Genomic DNA, 6,011 nt, shown 5'->3' with positions numbered 1-6,011 from the left:
GGTTAAAATGGCGTTTGAAACCGCCATTTTTACTGAGTTAAAATGGTTATTCATGTTGTTTAAAATGGCAGTTACAAACTGCCATTTTTACCGGATAAAAGTGACATTTTTTATCATTTACAAAGATAAATTTTAACTGTCATTTTTATTGCATTAAACAAATAATTTTTTATTAAACTTTCTCAATAACAAAAAATCAATACTCATAAACAAAATATTATATAACTCATAAACAATGTATTAAACATAATATATTATTTTTTAGTATTAAAATCAAAAGTAATAACATAATTTTTTAATTATAAATGTCTTAACATGTAGCTCTTAATACATAAAATCTCCATTATAGCTTTTGGTGTACTTTGTTATGATAATCTCTGTCCTCACTCCAATCCTTCTTTTGTCTTGATTATTTGCTTCTAGAGTGCTTATTTTCACGCCCAACTTTTGCCTAAAAGAAAATCATGTTCATTTTAATTAAACCAGCTATGAAATCCATAGTAATAAGGGTTGGATTCATTAAACACAAAGCAGAATTTTTTTTTTCTTTTTTAACAACATGACACATGAAGAAAATTTGGAAAATAAAAGGAATTTATGATCAACTGCTTATAACAGAATGATGAGCAATGTATTGAAGCAACATCGCATTAATTAGGATTATGATGCTCAAAATGAAAGTGAAAAGCTTCTGCCAAATCCCTGCCAAATCATGCATTTTCAATTCTCATCAGAATCAACCGACAACTACCTTAGCTTCTCATCTATCTATCCTTTTCACTTTCAGTTACAACTAATAACAATAATAATTCAGAATGATTCTACCTATGACATAACATTCACTACCTTAGCTTCCACCTGTCATAACATTACTCATTACTAAATTACTATTTGTTAAAATGAATGTGTTACCTTACTCCTTAGCACATTATTTGTTTCAATAAGCGCCATTTCCTGCATCACAGTCGGTAAAATAACGCCAAATTAAAGGTGATATTAATTAGGAACGGACCATATATATTAATTAAACAAGAACACTAAGATTTAGTGGTGCCCAATCAAGTTCAGGGGCACCGCAATCAGCACATCTATCATTCCCACACATTTTTCGCAACACATCAATAGGTTTCTCATTTACTGCAGCTGTAAACTTCTCGAGTTGCGGTCCACATTTGCTGTAGCAGGATTTCTCTCTACTGTAAATTCTTCAATAGCTGTGTGATCGAAATCTGGACTTTCAAAAGAACTACTTGATAAACCCATATTTCATGAGTTCTTTTGTGCTTAATTAGAGTGATTTATTCAACTCTTCACCTACTTATTCACATTAATTGCATGGTTTTACTTTTCCTTCCTTATTATGTCATATTGTGAAAAACATGTTTCCTAAGCTTTAAAATCAATTAATTTAATTACCTTTATTTCCATTCGATGCCGTGATTAGTGTGTTGAGTAGTTTCAGATTTTCTAAGGCAGAATGACTTAAAGGACGGAAAAGAAAACATACAAAAATAGAAGGAGAAAGCAAAACGGAGATTTAAGGAAATTGGTATCCACGCGATCGCATGGATGACGCGATCGCGTGCCAAGCACGAATTAGCAGCGACGCGGCCGCATGACTGACGCGATCGCGCACCTTAAGCAGAACGCACATGATGCGGTCGCATGTCTGACGCGACCGCGTGACCCACGCGGACGCGTGACAGAGGCCACGTATCAGAATTTACAGAATACGCCCCCAGCAAATTCTGAAGCCCTTTTTGGCCCAGATCCAAGTACAGACAGCATAGACCAGAGGTTATAAAGTGTGGGAATGCACCCATTCAAAGGGAGCTCGCATATTTCACTTTTCAATGATTTAGATTTAGTTGAGAGGGAGATCTTCTCTCTCTCTCTCTTTTAGGATTTAGGATTTCTTCTTGTTTTAAGAGTAACTCTGGATCCCAGGTTTAATGTTCTTTTATTTTAGTTTTACTTTTATTTATTTATTCCAACATTTGAATTGATTATTATAATTTGATTTACGAATTATTCCATGTTACAGACAGTTATTTGAATTAATGATATTTGAGGTATTTTCAGTTTATGATTGTTCTCTTTGATTTAAGTTATCATTGCTTCCCATCTAAGGACGTTTTTATTATTTCAGCAATTTTTTTCCCCTTTTGGTTCTGGTTAAGAATTCAGTAACTCAACAGTTATTAAACTCAACATAATTGATAATCATTATCTTGCTAATTGAGCTGAACTTAAGTAATCCCAACCTTTTCTTAGGAAATAAATAGGATTCAAAGGCCAGATTAATTAGTCCATTGACTTTCCTTTGCCCTAGTAAAGGTTGACCAAGTGGAGTTTAGATTCAACTTTCATTATAGTTGAGAGAGATAACTACGTTGGACCTCAACTTCTCTTACCTTGCCAAAAGTATGTTTTACAGTATTTATTTATTTTAATTGCCATTTACTTTACTTGTCATTTAAATTACTTGCTTCTCATCTTCTAAACCCCGATTACAACCTTTATAGCCAATAATAAGAACATACTTCCTCGCAGTTCTTTGAGAAGACGACGCGAGGTTTGAATACTCGGTTAACAATTTTTAAGGGGTTTGTTACTTGTGACACCCAAAACGTTTGTATGAAAGGACTTTTGAAGGTTTAGAAACTATACTTGCAACGAGGATTTATCCGCAAATTTCTAGACCACGCAAAAGTTCTCTCATCACTACTCTCACCGGTAGACCTGTTATGAGCACTTCCCATTGGACTTGCAGGTAATAACTAAAAAAATTGGGCACCATTAATCAAAGTTAAACGAAGTTCCACTGGAACATATCAAGCAAAAGTTTTTGGCAGTTACCTTTTCAGGAATCTGAGAACTCAACAATGAGGCAATAACACTTGTGATCTTTTCAATCCAATCATTTAGGAGTTCGAAGAATTGGATACTCGAGTGTTGAGTGTGAACATAAGCTGTCCCAAACAAATAAGATATACAAAAGCTTACCTCTTCTAGGGCATTAGCTACTTCACTTTTTATGCCTTTTCTCAGTGACAGAAACCTTTCACGAGTCTACAAATATTTTAGCAATTACTAGGAAGCTACTTGATGCTAAAGTTTAACATTGTTGTCTCCAGTTTAGTACATGTACTTTTATATTTAAGAAGTAAAGAGGCTACAGCAAACTAAACACTTAGAAAATTCTGAAAATTATGTTCTCAGAGACTTCTGTTTCAAGTCTAGGACCATTTTATAGTAGTGTATAAAAAATTGTTAAAATCTACCATATGTCCTTGTCCTTCTCCTTGTCTTTGCTTCGGTCTTTATCTTTGTGACGATGTTTGTGCTTCTTATGCTCCTTATCCTTGTTCTTATGCCTATCCCTATCTTTGTGTTTTTTATGCTTCTTCTCCTTGCCTTAGCATCATAAAGACTGAAAAAAGTAAATCATATTCCAGAGAAAAAGGAAAATGTCACTAACCTGATATGTTTGATCCTCTTCCAAGAAGCAGGGTTAACAATGTTTGATCCTCTTCCAAGAAACATTAACTGCGATCAATAATTAAAGCATAGAAAGAAAACAACACTCCCAATGCTGATACTATGTAATTCAAGCAACCAATAACTTATCCAGTTTTAAACAAGCATAATTCAAGTTAAATCATGAAATCTTTGAAACTCAGATGCAACAAAGAACAAACTCCAAGCCTTAAACCAGGAGCTAAAACCAAATACAGAACTAACAAAAGCAATTTCTAAAAAGCAAAATAACAAACACATGGAGTGCAATAAGTGCATTATTATTAAATGTTTGTAATAAGAAATTGTTCACCCTTCCAGTCCAGTCTCTTGAACCAAACAAGATTGAATACTCTGATTATTATTTGTCGTTTGTTTCGCTTTGCTTTTAATCAAAAGTATAGATAGAAGTACTTAATTTCTTTTAAGAAAAAGTTGTAAAGAACTATAATTCCATTAAAATATAAACCAGCATTTTCAACATAAATAAACCTTACTTAAACAGTTAAAAGTGGAGGTCGCATTAATTTTCTCAAAAGTTAGCATAACCTTTATATGATGCTTGCATAAACCAAGCAGAAGTTTCCACAATCTAAATGAGATGATGCTAAGATAAAGATTCTGATCATGGAAAATAATAAAATTCTAAAGTGCAGGTTATAATTGATGCCCTTAATCATAGAAGAAAACATCAAGGGAAATCATAAATATTGTAAAAACCAATGGACCCCAAAAGAATGGATACAAACTTTTATTCTCTTAACCAAGAAAATAAGACAATCCTGGATTGATAGTTAGAGCAAAATCCATATGTGAAAAGCTAATATGCTATTTGCCAGTGCAAAATAAAATACATATCGTTGAAAGAATGTATATCAACGACTGCACAAGATCGCAGGATATGGAATCGCCAATCAACGCCCACACTTTGCCATGCATCATGTTGAGAAACTTCCCTGCATCAAATAGGGGTAACTCATAGCCTCTTGGAGCCCATCTCAAATACAAAAATTATCTATCAGGCTTTCCATTCTTCAAACAATTCTGATGAGATTCAATGTGGCTGCAAGTTTCATTGGTATAAAATGGTCCCAAAGGATTGGGGACCCCGTCCCCACTAAAATAATCACATTCCTCTGCACACAAAAATTTAACTTTCAGCATCCATTCACATTCCTAGCTAGTAGTCAATTACTTTAGAACTTAATTTTGGGTTTAGCTAACAAGTTAAAGGTTGCTAGTAATTGAAAATTTTAAATAATTTACTTCAATAGATGTAGAACAAATGCATTAAGAATTTAAATTTTGCATCTTTTTCTAGGAAGACTTGGATAACTTTATCATGTGTCAGGGCACATCAAGAAAACAAGCAGCAGCAGCAGCAAACCAATAAAAAACAAATAATAGGTTTGGTGCCTTCACATTCCTTAGCCTAAAAGTACAAACATGCCAAAAGCATGGTCAGAAAATTCAACTTTTGGATTTTGCTTTACATAATAAACATGTTCTAATGGTAAAAGTTACAACTAACCTCTCCATGTTTCTTCAACCATCCTTCTCTATCAAATTGAGGATCATAACTAAAGTAGTCACCATACAGGAGATCAGGAACTACAACTAGGAATCTAGCTGCTGCTACCTTGTCTGCTAGTTCCCTTTGCAATGAGAAAATTTCAAATCTAAATCTGTATATAGAATTATAAAACCAAGACTCAAAGCATACTTGACTAATAAGATTATCACTTGCCGCTAATACTCAAGCTAAAATTTAAAGGACTAACTAGTCTATTTAGTTGAATAGGTTTAGCAAGGAGATACATTTCTAAATTCACAGACTCAAAAGTATATGTACATTTTACTAACTGATATTATTATATTAATCATTCCCCTACTAGATGCCTTTGACTTGTCTTCTGTTCTATGAATGAGAGACCGTGTAAATCCTCCATCTAATTCATGCTTGGTACCAAGATATTTCTTCAAGTGCTCAAAAAGCTTTCAAAGCATTAAAAATATATTTCAAAATCAAGCCATAGTTCTACATGAGTTATTTCTGTCAGTTTCACAAACTTAAACTTGACACATCATTACAAAAAAAAAAAAAAACAAGAAGAAGATCCATCAATTAATTAATTAATCGTTATACTTTTTTCTTCTTTTTTCTCTTTATTAACATCAGTCCTCAAGGAGAACATTTCAGAATTTAAATAAACAAGTATATCACAAAAAGAAAGAAATTAGTCATAAAAAATACTTTTAATTGAGATACTTTGGCACTTACTTGAACATATACACATCATCATGCATTGTATGAACATCTTCATTTTCTATAATGCTCAACTATTCTCGCAACACAAGCAAGTTTTGGGAGATACAGTGGAAAATCACATAGAATGAAATAAAATAATTTAGTAATAGAAGTACCTATATATTTGATCAATTACAAAAGTCAAAAATCAACATTATTAAAACTAACAAATATACAAATTTAC

General features: G+C 32.8%; 1 long non-coding RNA gene across 1 annotated transcript; it reads right to left on the bottom strand.

Moving 5' to 3' along the window:
• Positions 1–2,994: 2,994 nt before the first annotated feature.
• On the bottom strand, positions 2,995–5,665 carry LOC112750522 (uncharacterized). The gene is made up of 3 exons (XR_011873021.1): positions 5,372–5,665; positions 5,051–5,174; positions 2,995–3,072 (listed from the first exon to the last, which is right to left on the bottom strand). It is a non-coding gene; the product is annotated as an uncharacterized lncRNA (long non-coding RNA).
• Positions 5,666–6,011: the final 346 nt, after the last annotated feature.

Source organism: Arachis hypogaea, chromosome 15 (genome assembly GCF_003086295.3).
Source record: "Arachis hypogaea cultivar Tifrunner chromosome 15, arahy.Tifrunner.gnm2.J5K5, whole genome shotgun sequence".
Classification (NCBI taxonomy): Eukaryota; Viridiplantae; Streptophyta; class Magnoliopsida; order Fabales; family Fabaceae; genus Arachis; species Arachis hypogaea.
The sequence above is the reverse complement of the archived record's forward strand: the minus strand, read 5'-3'. Positions and strand labels throughout refer to the sequence as shown.